Consider the following 21,887-nt stretch of genomic DNA (forward strand, 5'->3'; position numbering starts at 1 on the left):
ATAGTCTGTTGTGTTAGCCAGCACCCTTCTGCAGGCATGACTTGAACTTTAATGTTTGTTTCTTCAATACTGCAAGCCTGTTAAATAATCGCTCTGCTTTTCAGAAACTTTGGTTTTATTTTTCTATCTTCCACCCCACACAGCTTTATATTTGCCCAAATTTTTAATGGAGAATCAAGCTGTTAGATTGTAAAGTCATTGGATTTGTTTCACTTTTTTTTTTTTTCATTATTAAACTGCAAAAACTGCTGTGTTTTTTTTTTTTTTTCTCCTGTCCAATCCCCATCCCACAGCAGAAGCCCTGAACCCAGATTTTCATTTTCTTGCCTACAGGGAAAAACTAACTATACTTCCAGCCTGTGTTAGCTAACCTCTCCACAATTCAGTCCAAAAATTAAGGATTAGAAGAAATTTAATTTTGGGGTTCATGAATTGATTCCCATAACTGTGCAAATTCAAAATTAAAGTATTGGAATGGTAAACACCAAAACGTTTCAAGATATTATAAATCACATCAGTGTCTCTTCCAAACATACATTAATAAAAGATGATATATTGATTCTAATACATAGAATAGCTATTGTTAAATTTGGAATATATCTGTAGAAATATCAGAAACTATTCATTATAGTTATTATGAAGTGTCACTGTCATTGAAGAGATGAGAGGATAGTGATAAACTTTCAAAGATTAAAAAAATTTTGAATTGTTTTGAATAAAGCATTTTACCAAACTAATGATGGCATGTCATGTGTTTTGCAAGAATATTGGGTATCAGATAAAATATGTAAGAAGCTCTATGCACTAATCATCACTAACACAGACTTTAAGTTTTAATTGGAGGCATTTTAATGAAGAAGCAAAATAATCTCTAAACTGATTTCAATAGAATATTTACTTTGTATAATCTTTCTCATACATCTTTTAAAATACTGGAAACCTTATAAAACATTTATAAGCAGGGTATAGGCGTAATATAGGAAGTCATACATTATTTGCTATGATTGAAGAGGTTCTGAAGATTATGGAAACACAGGAAGTCATAGCAGTCTAGCCTTCAAACACAGATGGCTATTAAGTTGAGGAATTGTTTTACATTGGTTTTACTTACTTTCTTTTGTTTGTAATTCCTATATTAAATATAAAATACACCAGAAATATTTAAAGTACTTCTTGATAAAAATAATGACTTTTTTTTTAAATTTAAAAATATAGGTACAATGATTACTATATGAAGTCTATATTGCAGAAAGCATGGGAATTAAAATAATCTCATGTTTTTAAAATGAAAATCATTTTATTATTTCAAGATAAACTACTGGAAATCCTGGCATCTTTGTTCATGTATCTTCTCAACCATATTAGAAGAATAAAATATTAATATTTATTAACATCCATAATACACTAAATAGCCCAGATAATGCCTTTTCTAGAACACAACTCTTACTTACTAACTACATATTTAAATGTGATCATGGGGCTCTGCTCACAAGTGTCACACAGGTACCCAGGCTTACAGAATAGATGCCATCCATATGTCTGTTCAACAGGTCACATGCTTCTCTAGGTCTCATTCTTAATCTCTAGGATAAAGGGGAGCAATCAGATCATTTCTAAACTTTTTATCCCTGAAACGTTGTTTGATTCTATGTCCACTGAGGAATTTTTTCCTGTCTGTTAATATATATACTCATACTCCTTTATTATTGTTTATCCACTAGAAAATTAGATTCAATATTATGTACCCCAAACCCTGGGTTTCAACTGGAAGTGATAATGTATGACTCTGTGTGTATGTGTATTTAAGTATGTGTGTGTTCCAATACAAAATCATATGAATATCTATATTAGCCAGCCAAAGGGGGGCTGATGCAGACTACCAGAAATCTGTTGGCTTTTATGAAGCGTATTTATTTGGGGTAAAAGATTACAATTACAAGACCCTAAAGAGTCCAACTCAAGTTACCGTAAGAGGTACTTTTTTAATCAAAGACTGTTGCTATGTGTTGAAGCAAGATGGTTGCTCATTTCTGCAAGGGTTCAGCCTTCCTCGGCTTACGGCTCCATGGGGCCAATTTCTTCCCATCTCAGCTGTAGGCTGGAGGGCTTGTTTCTTTCCAGGCCTTCTCAGCTGCTCAGGGCTCTGGTCTCTTTAGCTGCAAACTATCAAGTGAATGGCTCAGCTCTCTCTGAGGCCCCAGGATCAAAGTTCTGTCCTCTGCTGTGTCTATGGAGCTCTATTACTGTGTGTCTTCTGTGTGAATGTCCATTTACGTAGCCCACCAAGGGGTCAGGTACTCCACTCTGAGTCCCCCTCATGATGTGGTCGAATCAAAGGCCTAATCTTGATTTAATCAAATAAAGATAAAACCTTTGAATTTAATACAATCAAAGGGTATCATGACCGGAGGAACAGAGACGTTTACAATCATAATCCCTTATTTTTTGGGGGGTTCATAAATAACCTCAAACTGCCACAATGTCCACCCTGAAAGATTAGATAAGATAGAAATGAACTGCATCTATGCAAGCTTCCAGCACATAATCCAGTATTCCATCATTCTTCTACTTCCACTTTTAACTAATTACAAAGATTGAATAAATACAATTCATTAATGACCATTCATTAATTCATATCTTGAACTTCATCCACATTCTTTTTATCTTTTCCTGTAGCAATACTGCAACCTATTGTCTTGAACAGTATCTACAAAAGAATTATCAGAATAATTTAGACTTTGCTCTCCAGGTTGAGAGGTGCAGAATGATAAATCCCTGGCAATGTAGTTGGCCAACTGTTTAACCAAACATTGACCTCCATTTCATATTCCTTTTAAATAGTAATATACAATTAATTGTTTGCCTTCTATCTGAACAAAGGCATGGTACTCCAAAATGGTATGAAAAAGTTTTAGGCAAGAATATTCTGTCCACATTAGGTGAATACAGCATAAATTACTTCATGAAGAAGTCCTGTGTGGTTTTCCTAGTCTGTACACATTCATCCTGTGATGGAGATGTATTAAAACATGATATGACTTGCCCAGGGTACCCAAGAATACCTGCTATTATTCTGTCCTAAGCACTCCCCTCAGATCCATGCAAAAGAAGCAAATAAGGTGATTGTATTAGCTTGGAAACTTGCCCCATAATTTTGCATTTAAACATACTGAAATTGGATCATGGACACCATACATTTTTTTCCTAGGTCAGAAGTGTAAATTATCTCTTTCTCCTAAGTGAAGTCTGTATCCAGAATTGACCATTCCAATGAGAAAAAGCATAAAGCCAGTAACACAGGGTATGAAAACAAAGAAAGCAAACTTTAAAAAAATGGTTTTTCTTAGGCTTTTTGCTATTCTGGCCTCCCCTCTCCACCGTAGACATTTTCAGGCTAGTACTGATGCCTTGTGCTCCACTCTTGTGTGGAAAAAAGAAGGTCCAACGACAAAGTCCTTAGCCTGACAAGGGGGAGCAGTGAGATGATCAACCTCATCTTTCTGACTACATTGGTGGAAGGGAAAGCAGATGGCTTGTGCTTCCTTGCCCTGACTTTTCAACCACTTTGAAAACTCAAGTCCTGCAAAATATGATTCAATTGGTTTCTTCCAACTTCAGCAATGCCTTTTAGCCTTGGAAGGTCGTATGTCCTCCACTTGATCCTGACCAATCCCTGGACTAGGGAGGGTGGAGGAGAAAAGAGGCAGGAAGAAAGGAAGAGAATGACAAGAAGTCTTGCACTTCCCCATGGTGAAAGATATTCATTTACAACGTGGTTCTCAGAATTTTTATTATGATTAAATGGTGAATGAGTTATTATATAAATGTTTCAATTAACTTAGTGGGATTTGCTTCCCATTTTAAAAATTATTTTCCATTGTTACAATTCCCCTAGTATATTAGAAATATAATTGCTAATTTAAAACAATTAAATGAATTTAATTCATTTAAAGCAATTTTAATTTCAGAAAGAGGTTTATTTCAAATCAAGGCATACCTGTAAATTTAGAGACATTTTTATTAGTTAACAGTCATGAAATTGTTAAAGACTATCTAAATAACTTTAAAACTTGCTTGTAAAATATTCAGAATAATGTTACATTAGAAAGCATGGCTAGTCTTGTCTCAGTAAAAGTAAATAAATATTGGTTTGCTTTGGAAATAAGAGGAGGTCTTACTTTTGAGATAAAAAGGTAGACTTTCTTCTTTAAAAAAGCATAATTAAAAAAGCAAAAGTCATAATTCCTAAAATTGATAGCAGAAAATCTTGAAGACTATGAAGAAAGTCATTAGTTGTGAGCTAATTGGTACTATTTCATATCAATAAATAACAAATAATGCTAAAATTAAGATGATAAAAACATGAAATAAGGAAATAAGCATTTATTGAAATGAAATTACTTAGAAATGGATAGATACAGACACAATGTTTGAAATAAAACTTTCAGCCTAAGTTTTAATTTGATAATCAGAAGTAGGTGAAAATAATATTAAGCAAAAATTATTTTAAATCCTTGTTAATAATGAACCAATATAATGAAAGACTGTGTCTCACATTATCTCAGGCTAGTACATGATTTTTTGGCATGAATTATATAGAATAATAAATATATATTTTGTATCTTAGGAAGGTAGTACTTTTATTTTGGATACATTAATATTTTAGAGAATCAGTGGCTTTAGAATCTGAATAAAATCAAATTGTAGACATTCAGATATTGTTTTCTTTGGGAATTTATAAAGGAAGAATGATATTTTATTGCTTTTCCTGCTTTCCTAGGGGGAGAAAAAGGGCAAAAATAAAAAAATGATGAATTTATGAGAAAAATGTTGGGGTCAATATGATAAAAATGCCACCCAACTACTAACCATCTATTATTTTATGTATTATTTAGTCTGAACTTGATTGATATTAACACAGTTCAGGCTATTAAAAATGGAGATATTTTTATCTTTAGCCAACTGAATAATATCCAATTTAAATTATACCCTTTCCTCATTCCATTATTTTAACAAATCAATTTTATTGATACAGATTAATAAAACATCAATCCATTCAAAGTGTACAATCAATGGTATCAGGTATAATCACATAGTTGTGCATTCATCATTCCATTATTATTATAGCATTTACATTATTCCAATTATAATAATAACTAATAACGAAAAAACAACTCATCACCTTTTTCTCTCTGTTTCCCCTGCTGTACATAGCTGCTCTTCTGTTTCTTTCTCTCTAGTTTATTTGTATTCATACTTTGTTAAAAACAGTCTAAAGTATGCAATATTACCCATATTCCTATTTCACATGAGGTTTCACTGTTATACAGTCCTGTTATATTTTTTAGTTTTCCTTCTAGTAAAATACATTTATTTTCCCTTTAAACCTACTGTCATACACATATAATAGCTCTGCTAGCTACAAACACTATGAAGTGCTTTAAGCATTTCTATCCATTTCCAAAGATTAAAAAAAAAAACACCTTTTTTACCAATTCTGCACAGATTAACCCTCAGCTTTTCATTCTCTACCCTCATTCTATATTCTGGTGACCTATATTCTAATTAGTAACTCCATGATTTTACACAATATGTTTATTCCATTTTAAATCTTGGCCTCAAGAAGTTGGATGTGGAGGAGAAAAAGGAAGTCATTTATTAATAGTTTGCTCATTCAAGCAATATTTATTTCTGGGCATCGACTGAAGTACTGGGGTCCTACATACATGACTGGAGGTATTCATACGCCAGAGAAGCAACCAGGAAATGTGCACATGTAGTTTTGGGAGAGGACAGGGATGATTTTTTAGAGAAGGCTAAATAATGATGAAACTTTACAACCTGAAGCTTGCATTTCAATTTGTTCAATTTTCAATAAAGAGACTGTGAAAAAAACAATTTTAAAGAAAGTAAAACCTCCTCTTTCTAAATTTATCTGCATTTTCTTCTACCATTTGCTTTTCATTTCTCACAGGAAGGTGGACCTTCTGTTCTAAAATTCTGTTCTAAATCCGTCCATTCTATCCTTGATTCTACTGGCTTTCAACTCACCCTGCACCATTAATTATTGCTTCTCTCTTAGTTAATCCTCTAATTTCCTTAAAACTTTTATTCTTTCCAACTACAGTAATTTTCAACGGTTTCCATGTATTAAAAAAGAAAACTACTTCTTACCTCCTCTTTATGTAAGCCTCTGGCTTTCCTTCTGATGGGCAAACTTCTTAAAAGTTTAAACTACACTCACTAGCTTGCTCAAGCTTCTACTAAACACTTCTTTCAAAGTCCCTTTTAAATCCAGAAACTCCTTGAATACTTAATCTACATATTGCATTTGACTTTGTTGTCCATCTGCTCACTGAAAACAAACTTTTTCTTGAGCTTCATCCATAAGCTTCTCTTTTAATTAATAGTTTATATCCATCTTATAGGCTCTTCTTCATAAATGCTTTTCTTGAAAGTTGGTGTAATCATATTCTTTCACATTCTTAACATTCCTTCATTGGACTCATCACCTACAAGTGGTTAAAACTTGGGATCAAGCAGTCTGTGCTTGAATTCTGAGGTTTTCACTTACTGCTATATAACTTTGAGCAAGTTGTTTGTTAAGCCTTCAGTCCTTATGTTGACTTCATAGGGTTGTAATTGCTTATAACAATTGCTAATCTGAAATACTGATAACTCCAAATCTTATCTCTAGATCCATACTATCCAAAGAGATCTGTTGATGGTAGAAATGCTGTATATCTGTACTGTTCATTATCACTTGTGGCTAAGTGGGTGAAATGTGATTAATGTGATGGAGGAAATGAATTTTTTATTCCACTTAATTTTAATTGATATACATTTAAATAACCACATTTGCCTAATGATTACTGTATTGGACAGGGCAGTTCTCAACCTATTTAACTTCTTTCAAGACCTGGAGGTTGCAATGTTAAAACATGTCTAGAAACATCTCTCCCATCCATATAGAACATGCAACTTTTATGAATTCCCTATTTCAGTTAATGGTATCACCATTCACTGGAGCAATGACATTCAAAAGCTTTGTGATGTATTAGGATTCATTCTGAAATGAAAAGAGCATGACCTTTCAATCAAGCACACCTGGCTTCAAATAGGGCATCTCCATTTCCTTGCCATTTGACCTAGGGCAAATTAAATAACCTACAAGAGTCTCATTTTTTTCATTTTAAAAATAGAAATAAATATATGTATCACACAAGGCTATTATCAGGATTAAATGGCGTAGCATACATAAAACACCTGACAGAGTGCTGGGCATATAAAGAGTATTTATTTCATAAATATACATTACTCCTTTGCTTGCCTTCCATTTCAAATGGAGTAAGAGATTCTATTGATCGTGCTGCTGAAATATTTTATGTCTTTCTTCTCTTTTCATTCCTACTGAATATGTTCTTATTAATCTCCTCATCAAATTTCTCCAGTATGATATCCTTCTAATCAGTACCTCATCCCCAATTCTCCTTTATTAATCTTTCTTACCCAATCCACCCTCTGACTTTCTACAGAATAGCCTTCCAAAGCATAGGAGTGTTTCTGACTTTCACTATTTATTGCTTTATAGTTTTACCACACAAATATGTAATTATGTTTTACATGATTTCAACTTTTATGTAAGTGCTATAACAAGAGGTATCATTGTACTACCATCCTTCTGCAACCTGCAAACGTGCGCCTTTGGGGTCATCAGATATGCTTTGGGGTATGTGTAATTCTCATTTATTTATTTTTATGTTTATAGCACTTGTTTTTTTTGGATATGCAAAAATTTATCAATTTTTTAGTTGCTTATTTTATAGATTGCTATGAACATTCTGGAATATATTTCCTTGTGAATACATGTAAAACTGTGCTAGAGTATATGTGGTAAGGTGAATGAAACAAGTGTATAGCTCATTGAATTTTACATATACAAATAATCCTAGAAAACCATCACCCAGATCAATGTCCAGAACAGTTTCAATATCCTAGAAGGCTGGGATATTTATCTTTATTAGATTCTCTCCATATCACTTTTCAAAGTGGTTATTAATTTCTTCTCTTACCAATAATTTATTACAGATTCAGTTGTTCCACATTCTCAACAACTACTTGGGGATTTGCTAGCTTTGTAGTGATATCTCATTATAGTTATACTTCCTCTTTCCCTGACTACTAATGTTTTAAAGAATATTTTCATATGTTCATTTGCCTTGTATATCCTAATTTTAAAATAGTTCATTACTTTTGCACATCATTTTATTGTGTTTTCTGCCTATTTCTCATTGATTTGTATGACAATTTTTCAGTTGAATATGAATCATTTATTGAATATATGTATTGCAAATATCTTCACCCACTCTGCTGCTTGTTTTTTTTTCACTTTATTGACAAACACAGGTTCTTAATTTTTATAAAGTACAATTTTAAGTATGTATTTTTTTAGTTGATGATTTTATAGTATTCTGTTTAAGAGATATTTGCCCCAAATTCTTGAAAATACTCTCCTTTGTTTCCTTCTTATTCTTATTGTTTTAGATTTTACATTTATTTTTGATACATATGGAATTCCTCATATGATGTGATGTAGATAGGGGCCATGGTACATTTTTCTCCATATGGATATTCAGTTGATCCATCAGCACATAATAAAAAGATAATAATTTCCCTACTGAATTATGGAGGTGAATTTGTCATACATCATCTTATTACATAAGCATGTGCTGTTTCTGGAATCTATATTCTCTGTCATTGAAATATTTCTCTATCTTTTTACTGATAAAACACTAAGTAATTTACTTTAGGTTTAAAATAAGTCTCCTAGTAGGTAGTATATAGTAGGTATATAGAGTAGTATATAGTAGATAGTATATAGTAAGTGATTCTCCAGTTTTTATTTTCTTGTTATACTTATCTTTCCTTTTCTAGGTCCTTTGCATTTCCTATACATTCTAGAATTAGTTTTTCAAGAATGATAAAAACCTGTTGGAATTACACAATAATTTCATTGAACTGAAGCTGAATTTGGTAAGAATTGATTTCTTAAAAATATTGAGGTTTCCTATTTAAGGATATGGTATATATACCCATTGATTTAAGTCTTCTTTTATAAGTTTACTCTGTAGAAGTGTTACACATCTTTTAAAAAATTATTCCCTGTTATATGAAGGCTATAGATGTTTTTGTAAATGGAATGGTTTTAGTTTCAATATTCAACTTGCTTTGTCCTAAAGAAATTTAAAAAAAAGTATGTTATTTCTATTAATCAACCTAACTAAATTCATTTATCAATCTTAAAATTTCATCTGAGGATTCTTTCAGCTATTATCTATATACAAGCATATAATTTTCAAATTATGCCAGTTTTTTTTTCTTTCTCATATTCATAATTTTTATTTCTTTTTCTTGCCTTATCACATGGGCTAGAACTTCTAGTGCAATTGTGGCTATCCCTATCTCATCAGGAGTTTCTGACATCAGTGAAGATATTTGGATCTGGAGTTTTCTCTGGAAGAAGGTTTTCATTATGAATTTTTTAAAACTTCATATAAGATTGTGATAGTTAAATTCGTATGTCAACTTGGCCAAGAGATGGCGTCCAGTTGTTTAGTCAAGCAAGCACTGGCTTAATAGTTATTGTGAAGTTAGTTTTTAAATCATCATTCAGTTGATTGCATCTATGGGTGATTATATCTACAATCAACAAGGGAGATTTCTTTCAGTGTTGAGAGCAGTCTCATCCAAACAGTTGAAGCACTTAGAGGGAGAAATGATAATTTCAGCAGTCAGAAAGAAGTCCTATCTCTACTTCATCCTGCCAGCTCTTGGAAAGTTCAATGAAACCTTTATCAGAATTTAGGCTTTCCCATCCCCATGATCATGTGAGCCAATTCCTACAATAAAACTCAAAATATTTAAACACACACACACACACATGCATATATATACATATACTTATATATTTATTTTTTTCCTCTTTGTTCTTTTTCTCTGAAGAACCCTGACTAATACAGATTTTGGTACTGAGAGTGGTTCCTGAAAAGGAATCTTAAGGATGAGATTTCTGAGTTGGTTCTGGGGTTTTAGGACTTGGTTTTCTAATCTGATTAAACTAAAAACCACTAATGACTTTATTTCCAATGATCAAGATAGCACTAATAATTCATGGAATGAATTGGTAATAGAGATATGCAAAATACCACAAGTGGATGCTGCTACTCAAGTGCTTATACAGGCTAGGTTCTGGGTGACAGTGTATTTGATACCTCAATAAAGTTTTGTTGGCTTCTTCTTCCTCAATATTTATGATACAGTTGTTAAAGAAAAAGATGAGCTCAAGGCTTCAAATTTCCAGCTCAAGTACTGCATGATGGACACAGAAGGGTCTATGTGTTCCCTGAAAGAAAGTTATTTCTTATAGCTGCAAACTTGATAGTTCTGGAAACCAGGCAGTGTCTCATTGTGCAAGTGGCTGAATGACAACATAAGTTGAATTGCTAACATTACAGGGCGTGGCCATTGTTAGGGAAGGAAAGGGATGCTGAAAGTTGGAATAGGGACTTATGGACTGGTAATGGTAATGATAAGGGCAGTGAAACCCCAGAATCTGCCCAGTCTTTCCCAAATAAACCTGTAATGGTCTGTCCTGAGGATACAATCTGCCATGAGGAATCAGCCATGCCACCTCACCTGAAGAGATTAACCCTGCTGGGCCTGATAAATCTATAACTGCCTCCCTTGAGGAAATAGTCATCATACCTCTATCTAAAGAGGTTAATTCCCTTCATCAGAAGAAACCGTAATGGGATGTCCTTTGGTAGCTGGCTTATAAGATTCTGATAATTTCTTTTATGACCCACCCCAACAGCCTTCTTCCAGACCTCTAATTAGACTGAAGTACAAACAAGTGAGGCACAAAGTGTGACCCATGAAGAGGTACACTACACCCCAAAAGAGCTACATAATTTTTCCAACTTACATAGACAAAAATCAGGAGAATATGTGTGGGAATGTATATTAAGGGCGTGGGACAATTGTGGAAGAAAAACAAAGTTGGATAAGACTAAATTTATTGATATGGGCCCACTAAACAGAGATTCTGGATTAAATGTTGTTGCTTGATGAATTAAAAAAGGACTCTGGTTTGTTTGTTTGTCTTTTTTTTTTGAGGGGTGATGGGTTTAAATATGAATTAAAAGGTGGCCTACATTACCTGATGTTGAAGTACCAGAATTGCACTTGTATAATGCAGATGAAGGGATCCAAGACTTAGAGAAAATGAATGTTCCATGTAAGAAAGACCTGCTCATCCACCCCAGGAATGTCCAGAGGACATAGCTTTCACCAGGACTAAGAGGAATAAATTTGGGAAAGCAGCTCTATCATCCTTGCAGAACTCTGTGTTTGCTCTTCTCTGTAGCTCAGATATTATTGTGGGAACTGCTGCTACTGAACTTGGATCCTTAAAAACAATGGGGATGATAAGGTCCCAGATTGGCAGGAGCCAAGTGGCAGCACTTAATCACCAATGGCAACGTAGGCTTTCTACCATGTTGGACAGCGGAAACGAAGCAGTGATCAGAATACTCTGAGTTGCAGAGACCTACAGCATTGGCTAGTTGATCATGGGGTACCTAGATGGGCAGTCTACAAAATTCTTACTTGATCTGTGTAAGCAGAAGAGATCAAGTGAACTAAATCTAACTTGAATCACAAAAACAGAGTCAGAGCCCCTTAATCAGACTTGAGACAGTTTACAGACCCTGAGCCCCTTGAAAAAAGGGAAGGCCAGGTCCCTCGGGAAAGTACCCTGCCATTTTTCCAAAATTTATACTGTTAATCTCCTCCTAGCCTTCCCAAAGGGATCTATGGCCTTTTACTGGAGTGACTTTGCATTGAAGCAAAGGAAATGGTCAGACCTTTGGGGGATTATTAGACACTGACTCTGATCTGGCAACACTTCCAGGAGACCCAAAATGTGGGCATTAGTCAGATAAGGACTTATGGAGGTAAGGGGATCAATTGCGATTTAGCTCAGGTCCATCTGACAGTGGGTCCTGTGTTTTCCCAAAACATTCTGTGGTTATTTCTCTAGTTTCAGAATGTGTATCCGGAAAAGACATAGTCAACAATGGGCAGAATCCCCACATTGGTTTACTGACTTGTGGAGTGAGGGATATTATAGTAGGAAAGGCCAACTGGAAGCCACTAGAATTGCTTCAACCTAGCAAAAGAGTAAATCAAAAGCAATATTACATTCTTGGAGGGATTGCCAAGATTAGGGCCACTATCAAAGATTTGAAGGATGCTGAGGTGGTGGTTCCCATGACATCTCCATTAAACTCTCCTTTTTAGCCTGTGAAGAAAACAGATTTATCTTAGAGGATCACAGTGGATTATTGCAACCTTAACCAGGGGAGGACTCCAATTGCAGCTGTTGTTCAAGAAGTGGTGTCACTGCAAGAGCAAATCAACAAATTCCCTGGTACCTGGTATGCAGCTACTGATATGGTAAATGCTTTTTTATCAATACCATCAAAAACAGTTTGTTTTTAGCTGGGAAGACCAGCAATATATATATACCGGCACTGTCCCACCTCAGGGGACATATCAACTCTCCAGCCATGTGTCATATTCTAGTCCAAAGGGAACTTGACCTCCTTTCCTTTCCATGAGAAATTGTGCTGGCCCATTATGTTGATGGTATTATGCTGATGTAAAAAGTAGCAACTTCTCTGAGTTTACAGAAGTAAGTCATTTGCTTGTCAGAGAATTAGTGATAAATCCAAAGGACTTTTGGGGCCTTCCATCTCAGTGAAATTTCTAGACATTTGGTGTTGTAGTACAACCAATATATAACTTCTAAAGTGAAGGGTAAGCCGTTACATCTGGCCCTCCCTATAACCAAAAAAGAGGCTCAGTGCCTTGTTGGACTCTGAATCTTGGAGGCAACCTATTCCTCATTTGTGTGAGATATTCTTGCACATTATAGAGGACCCAAAAAACTGCTAATTTTAAGTGGGGATCAAAACAAGAAGAGACTCTGCAACAGGACCAGGCTACTGTGCAAGCTGTTCACTTGGGCCATATGAGCCAATGGTGTAGGAAGTGTCAGTATAAAACAGAGATGTTGTTTGGAGCCTTTGGCATGCCCTTATAGGAGAGTTACAGCACAGATTCTTAGAATTTTGGAAAAAAGTCCTTCCATCCTCTGCAGATAACTATTCTCCTTTTAAGAAAGAGTTTTGGCCTGCTACTGGGCCATAGTGGAGTCAGAATACTAAGCCATGGGCCACCAGGGTACCATAATATTGAGTTTTCTATCATGAACTAGGTGTTGTCTAACCCACCAAGCCGTTAAGCTGGGCATGCACAGCAGCTGTCCATCATAAAATAGAAGTGGTATATACAAGATAGGACTCAAGCAGATCCCAGGGGCATAAGTAAGTTATATGAGGAAATGGCCCAATGGTTAAGGCACCCACTCATGCCACATTACCTTCTTTTTCCCAGCCCACAGTTATCACCTCTTGGGAAGTTCCTTGCAAGCAGTTGACCGAGTAAGAGAAAACTCAGGCCTGGTTTATAGATAGTCTTGCATAAATGGGTACCATCTGAATGTGGATAGCTGCAGCACAGCAGCCCCTTTCTGGGACATCTCTGAAGGAATAGCAGTGAAGGAAAATCCTCACAGTGGGCAGAACTTTGAGCAATGTATTTGGTTATTCATTTTCCTTGGAAGGAGAAATGACCCAAGGTTTATTTGTATACTGAGTCATGGGCTGTAGCCAATGATTTGACTGGATGGTCAGGAAAGGGACTTGGAAGAAATGTGATTGCTAAATTGGTGACAGAGAGGTCTGGGGGAGGAGAATGTGGATAGATCTTTCTGAATGGGCAAAAACATGAAGATATTTGTATCCCATGTGAATGCTTCCCAGAGGGTGTCCTCAGCAAAGGAAGACTTTAATAATCAAGTAGAATTAGAGAGGACTACTCATTCTGTGACTACCATTTTCTTTCCAAAGTCATTCATGTCATTGCTCAATGGGCTCATTAACAAAGTGGCCATGGAGGTAGGGATGGAGGTAATGCTTGGGCTCAGCAATGTGGACTTCCACTCACAAAGGCTGACTTGGTTATAGCTACTGCTCAGTGCTCAATATGCTAGCCACAAAGACCAACACTCAGCCCCTGATATAGCACCATTCCCCAAGGTGATCAGCCTACCTTGTGGCAGGTTGATTACATTGGACTTTTTCCACCATGAAAGGGGCGGCATTTTATTCTTATTGGAATAGACATATGCTCCTCATACAATTTTGCCTTTCCTGCACACAGTGCCTCTGCCAAAACTACCACCCGTATACTTACAGAATGTCTTATCCACCATCATGCCATTCCACACAGCACTGTATATGATCAAGGAACCCACTTCACAGCTAAGAAAGTGTGGAAAAATGTTCTTTCTCATGGAATTCACTGGCCTTACTATATTCCCCATCATAATGAAGCAGCTGGATTGATAGAATGGTGGAATGGCCTTTTGAAGACTCAATTATGTAACCAACTGGACAGAAATACCTTGCAGGGCTGGGGCAATGTTCTCCAGGAGGCTGTATATGCTCCAAATCAGCATCTACTCTATGGTGCTGTTGCACTTAGAGCCAGGATTCACAGGTCTAGGAATCAAGGAATGGAAATGGGAGTGTCATCACTCACTACTACACTTAACTCTTCCACTAGGAAAATTGAATTCCTTTCCCACAAACTTAATCTGTGCTGGTCTATAGGTCTTAGTTCTAAAAGGTGAAGTGCTTCCATGAGGAAACACAAAAATGAGTCCATTGAGTTGGAAGTTAAGACTGCCACCCATCCACTTTGAGATGATCATGGCTCTGAATCCACAGACAAAAAGGAAACTCCTGTACTGGCTGGGGTGACTGATCCTGATTATTATGGGTAAATAAGACTATTGCTATACAATGGCAGTAAAGAACAGCTTGCCTGGAATATAGACGCTCCCTTAGAGCAGGGGTTCTTAGTACTTTTTGTTCCACAGACCCCTTTGCCAGTCAAGTGAAAACCATGGACCCCTTCTCAGAATGTAGTGGCAGATGGTTTAATAACACTCAACTAGTGTCGGGTCTAACAACTACCATAATTTTAAGTGTAGATGAGCATAAGTAATTTTCAAGGTATGCGACAACTGTAATGTGATATGAAATTTATACAACTCTAATTGCATACATTCACTAATGAAGGAAAAGCTAGATTTCAGTTAGAGGTCAGAGAAAATAAGGATAATAAGTTGATTTTTTTCAATTCAAGCTCACCAACCACCTGAAATCTTTCTATGGACCCCTTGGTGGTCCATGGACCTCTGGTTAAGAACCCCCGCCTTAAAGTATCTCTTAGTATTACCATGCCATTTGGTTAAAGCTGATGGAAAACTGCAAAAACCTAATCCAAGCAGGACTACTAATGGTCCCGAAATGTCAAGAAGGAAGATTTGGTTCACCCCAACAGGCAGAGTACCATTGCTGAGAGTAAATGGAATATGGGATGGGCATTGGAAGAGGGGAGTTAAAAATACAAGCTATGTGTATGTGACCAGTTACAGAAGTGAGGAATATAATATTTTTGAGTATCTCATCCTTGCTTCGTTATGAATATCTTTGTGTTTATACATAAAGCAAATATCTTTGTTTTCTTCTCTATTTTATGGCCTTTTAATATAATGTAAATTGTATCAACTTTATGTCACATTATTTAAGTTACAGATTATCAAGTTTAGGGGTAAATATTTCCCAAGGACTTGCATCCTCTTATGGGGAAAGGGTTAGTAAGTGTCTAGTTGTACTCAGGACAGAAGACAGTTGAATTACATTAGGTGAAAAGTATGACTGTCATTGTTTTTATTAGAGATCATGTGTGGTATGGTTTAAGAAGTGCACTGGTGTCAAGCTGGTTAAGGGGTAGACTGTGATGGTTATATTCATGTGACAATTTGGCCAGGTTATTATGTCCAGTTTTTGGGTCAAGGAAGCACTGGCCTGATTGTTACAGTGATTTTTATGGGTTTAAATCATTAGTTGATTGCATCTATAGCCAATGACATGTACAATCAACAAAGGAGATTGCTTTCAGCACTTTGAGAAGTTTCATTCAATCAACTGAAGTCATTAAAGGGAAAAGTGATGATTTCAGCAGTCAGAAAAATAATTTCTCTCTCTACTTCAGCCAGCTTCTCCTGAGGAATTTAATACTTCATTGGAGTTCCCAATGTATGGCCTGCCAATCCCCATGGTGGCATGGGCCAGTTTTTATAATATATCTTATAATATTTACACAATACACACACACCCATACATGCATATATATATATATATATATATATATATATATATAATATAATATATTTCAATATTTCAGTTCCATTGCTCTGGAAAACCCTGACTAGTAAAGAGATTATTTAGATTCTTTGTTTCCTTTTCTTTCATCAGGTTTTATAAGTTTGGTAAATATATTTCTATTTCCTTAAACAGTAGATTTTTGGGCATTAAATTGTTTGTAATTACCTCTTAGCAATTTTGTAAAATTTCATGGTATCTGTAGTGACTTCTCTGTTATTTCTTTTGCTAATTTCATTCATACTGGTAATTGGTGTTTTACTCTCACATTTCTTTTCTCAATCATTCTTGCAAGGATTTATCATTTTACGTATACTTTCTTAGAAAATTATCTGTGATTTTCTCACAACTTTGTTTCATCTCATTCATTTCTGCTTCTTTAATATTTCCTTGAATCCACCTTCTTTGGATTTAAGTTTCTACTTTTGTTACCCTCTTTTGAGTTGGAAGTTTCTATTATTGTTTTTCAACATTTCCTCTTTCCTCTTACATACTATATGATTTTTTTCTGATAACTGTTTTTGACCTATCTCACATGTTTGACTATATGTCTTTTTATTATCATTCAGTTCAAAATAATGTCTAATTTCCCTGGTGGTACCTTCATGGGTTATTTAGTAGTATATTTCTTAATTTCCAAACACTTGGAGATATTCTATCTAGCTTTCTGTTATTGATTATTACTTCATTTTGTTGTGGTCAGATATTCTGTATAATTTCAGTTCTGTGAAATGTGAAGAGACTTGTTCAGTGACCAGCATTTAGTTAATTTTTGTAATTATAGTATGTGCACGTGTGGGTATTGTTATGCAGAGTTCATTAGGAGGCACATAATAATCTGTATGTTTCTTATGGAAGATTTTATTTTCCAAATAAAATGGCCACAAAAATATCTACCATATAACATGCTCATTTATGCCTGATGATCATATTCTTATCAACAAGAAGAAGGTTTTATATCTTTTCCCCTTGAATCTACATGCTAATTAAAATTCTTGGAACCAAATTAATGTGGTACAGTGATTTTGCATGGCTCCCATGTCTAGGACAGAAAGGTGATGCATTTATGCCATGTTCACTAGAACATCTGCTTTTGAAACTTTGGGTCACCACCCGCTTGGAAGTCCAACTACTCTGAGGCCACCATGTTGTGAAGAGTGAGACCACATAAAGAGATTATGTCTAGGTTACATATAGCTGCTTTAGTCAGAAGTTCTAAAACTAGGAATCTTCCCAGCACAGACACCAAACATATGAATGAAGCCCAATACCTATTCTCTGTGTCTTTCAAATCTGAGGCTCAAACCATGATGAAGCAGAGAAAAGCCATTCCCCTTTCACACTTTCTAAGATTCTGCCCAACAGAAGTTGTGTAATAAAAGAGTTATTGTTTTATGCCTCAAAGTTTCAAGTGTTTATTTTTTTATGCAGCAATAGTAATTGGAACAGATATTTAATACCTGGAAATGAAGTGCTGCCATAATAAAAACCTAAAACATATGGTATTTGCTTTGGGACTGGGCAATGGGCTAGAGCTGGAAAAACCTGAAAGTACCTCAAGGAGGATGAAAGGATAAGGAGAAAAGAGATCCTTGTTACTTGGCTGTGGAAAATTTAGAGAAAAGATTGCCTATAGGAACATGATAAATATAAAAGTGTGCCTAATGAATTAGTTATCTCTATAAAAGATTCAGGAAGAGTGTTCAGTTTGCATTCTGGCTTATTCTGTTACCTATACCCTATTTTGGCATAAGAGAAAAGAGAGATGGATTAGAGAATAAACTGCTCAGTTTCAAGTGAAATTGAGAATAAACGTAAAAGGCCCAGAAATGCCTTTTCAGCCAGTGTTAGGTCCTCAAAGTAGGGAAGAGCCTCGGGTTAATGATCAAATCAGATTGATATTATAAAGATCATTTGTTAAGATGTCACAAAGATCTAAGATGGTGTCTCATAGACCCTTAGAGGCAGAAAAAAAAGAAAGATTTTTAAGTATCTTAAGGGTATGCTTCAGAGAACTTCTCTGTTACAAAGTCTTACTCTAAGAATCTCAGTTGCAATGTCCCTCAGCAATCTCCCTAGGGGATTCAATTCTTTTGGATATACAACTAGAAGTGCATTGTCATGTCATATGGTACTATGGTTTGGGCATCCATTTTCTCAGCACCACTTGTTGACTATTTTTTCTCATTGAGTGGACTTGGTACCCTTGTCAAAAATCAATTGGACTTAGAAGTGAGGGTTTATTTCTGAAATCTCAGTTCAAGTCCATTGGTCTAAATGTCTGCCCTTGTACCCATACCATGCTATTTTGATTACTATGGCTATGCAATACATTTTAAAATTGGGATGTGTGAGTTCTCCAACTTTTTTATTTTCAGGAAGGTTTTGGCTATTTGGGTTTCCTTACCCATCCATATAAATTTGGTTAGGCCTTTTCCATTTCTACCAAGAGGGCGGTTGGAATTTTGATGTAGATTGTGTTGAAATTTCACATCACTTTGGGTAGAATTTATATCTTAACAATATTTAGTCTTCAAATCCATGAAAACAGAATATCTTTCCATTTATTTTGGTCTTATTTAATTTTATTCAGTAATGTTTTGTAACTTTCCTTGTCTTTTACACCCTTTGTTAAATTTACTCCTGGTAATTTAATTATTTTAGTTGCTATTGTAAATAGAATATTTTCTTGATTTTCTCTTCAGATTATTCATTGCTAGTCCAAAGAAACACTACTGATTGTTCATGATGATCTTGTATACCACTGCTTTGCTAAATTTGTTCATTAGTCATAGCGGCCTTGTTGTGGATATTTTCAGGATATTTGTGGCAGTTTGATATTATTTATGAATCAAAAAAAAAAGAGAAAGATTCTGTTTGTAAACTGATCTATTCCTCTGAGTGTGATACCCTTTGATTGCATTAAATTTACTTGATTAAATTTATTTAGAGGTTTGATTTGACAATGTCAGTAGAGCATGATACTGGTTAAGTCCCTGTCCCCTGGGTTGATATAAATAAACTCTCACTCAAGAAGACACATGGAAGAGGAGAGAACTTGGTCATTTCAGTCCTGCCATGTGACAAAAGGTGAAGGTTCAAACACTTAAAGCTCCAGGAAGAGAGATGAGCCATTTGCCTGATAATTTGTAGTAGAAGAGAACAGAGCAGCTGAGAAAGCCCTGAGAGGCCAGGCAGAGATTGTCAGAGACCGTCTTACTTCAACATGTGGCAACTTATTTTGGTGAGAAAGTGGCATTGAGTTGGACTCTTTAGTAACTTTTTACTCCAAATAAATATGCTTCATTAAGGCCAGCAGATTTCTCGTACTTTGCATCAACACCCTTTGTTGTCTAATAAAATATTCTCTGTATAAGATCATGTCATTTGCAAATATGGAAAGTTTTATTTCTTCCTTTCTAATTTCTTTTTCCTGCCTAATGCTCTGGCTAGGACTTCCAGTATAATGCTGAAAAACAGTGGCAACAGTAGGCATTATGGGAAGTGGACTTGGCCCAGTGGTTAGGGCGTCCGTCTACCACATGGGAGGTCTGCGGTTCAAACCCCGGGCCTCCTTGACCTGTGTGGAGCTGGCCCATGCGCAGTGCTGATGCGTGCAAGGAGTGCCCTGCCACGCAGGGGTGTCCCTTGCGTAGGGGAGCCCCACACGCAAAGAGTGCGCCCTGTAAGGAGAGCCGCCCAGCGTGAAAGAAATTTCAGCCTGCCCAGGAATGGTGCTGCACACACGGAGAGCTGACACAGCAAGATGATGCAACAGAAAAGACACAGATTCCTGTGCCTCTGACAACAACACAGGCAGACAAAGAACAGGCAGCAAAATGGACACAGAGAACAGACAACTGGGGTGGGGGTGAGGGCGGGGGAGGGGAGAGAAATTGAAAAAAATAAGTAAATAAATCTGTAAAAAAAAAAAGTAGGCATTATGACTTGTTCTTGATCTTAAAGTGAAAACTTTCAGTTTTTCACCATTGTGTATGATGTTGTGGGTTGTATGTGTGTTTGTATGCCATTTATCATGTTGAGGAAGTTTCATTCTATTCCTAGTTTTCTGAGGGATTTTATCAGGAAGGGATGCTGTGCCTAATCTGTGTCAAATAAAATGATCATACGTGTTTTCCCTTCATTCTTTTAATATGGCATATTACATTAATTGACTTTCTAATGCTGAACAACTCTTGCATACCTGTGATAAATCACACATGACCCTGGTGTATATTTCTTTTAATGTGTCATGGGATTCTGTTTGCTAGTATTTTGCTGAGGAGATCTGCATCTGTATTCATAAAGGGTGTTTGTCTATAATTTTTTTATATGGCTGTGGTAGAGTTATGTTGGCTTCATAACCCTTGCTCTTTTCCCCAGTAATTTCTACCTTTTAACTGGGTGATTTAGAGTATAAATATTTTATAGTATCGTATTTATTACTAGGTTTGTATCTATGATCTTGCTATTTCTTTTATTATTCCCATCTATTCTCTCTTCTTCTTTTCTTGTATTTCTACCTTATTTTGGATTCTTTATTATTTTCACCTCATTTGTGGGTTTATTTCTACCTCTTTTTGCTTGTTATTTTAATGATCCTTTAGAGTTTAGAGAATATATCTTCAGGTTATCATAATCTAACTTCAAGTAATATTATACTGCTTGAAACACAGAATAAGAACTTTATAATTGTATACTTCCATTAAACTCTCCCAGCCTTTATGCTATTGGTGTCATAAAATTTTCTTGTATGTATGTTAGATAAACCCCATGATATACAGATATTTCTTCTGTTAAAATAGTCAATTATATTTCAAAGAAATTTACATAGTATATAATCCTTTATATTTACTTATAGTTACCTATAGTATTCTCCATTCATTTGTGTAGATCCATTTTCCATTTACTGTCATTTTTCTTTCTGTCTAAAGGATTTCCTACATTTCCTATAGTGTAGCTCTTCTGTTGATATTTCTGTCAGAAAAGTCTTATGTAATCTTCCCTTTGAAGGATATTGTCACTGGGTGGAAAATTTTATGCTCACAATTTTTGTTTTTTCCTTGGTTCTTTGCAATTGGACTGTGATGAGCATGGCTGGGGTTCTCTTCATGTCTCCTGGTCTTGGATTTCATTCAGATTCTTGGATCTGTGAGCTTATAGATGTCATGGAATTTGGAAAACTTTCAGGCATTATTTTGTCAAATATTTTTCTGCTCTTCCACTTCCCTTCTTCCTTCAGTGAACCTAATAAAACTTCCAGCAGGCTACTCAATTATATTCACCAGTTCACTGATGCTTGTGTGCTCGCTTGAGGTATGCATGCATGTTTGTATGTGATTAGTCAGCTAAAGAGGTGCTGATTCAAAGTGCCAGAAATCTGTTGGCTTTTATAAAGGGTATTTATTTGGGGTAGGAGCTTGCAGTTACCAGGCCATAAAGTGTAAGTTACTTCCTTCACCAAAATCT

At 35.6% G+C, this 21,887-nt stretch overlaps 1 long non-coding RNA gene across 1 annotated transcript in view; it reads left to right on the forward strand.

Annotated features, from left to right (window-relative positions):
• Window positions 1-21,887, forward strand: part of LOC131273265 (uncharacterized) — a 90,074-nt gene that overhangs the window by 22,843 nt on the left and 45,344 nt on the right. Inside the window, exon 2 of the long non-coding RNA XR_009180425.1 lies at window positions 12,361-12,516. This is a non-coding gene — a long non-coding RNA (uncharacterized lncRNA). The remainder of the gene's footprint in view (window positions 1-12,360; window positions 12,517-21,887) is intronic.

The sequence above is a fragment of the Dasypus novemcinctus genome, chromosome 14 (assembly GCF_030445035.2).
Source record: "Dasypus novemcinctus isolate mDasNov1 chromosome 14, mDasNov1.1.hap2, whole genome shotgun sequence".
Taxonomy (NCBI): Eukaryota; Metazoa; Chordata; class Mammalia; order Cingulata; family Dasypodidae; genus Dasypus; species Dasypus novemcinctus.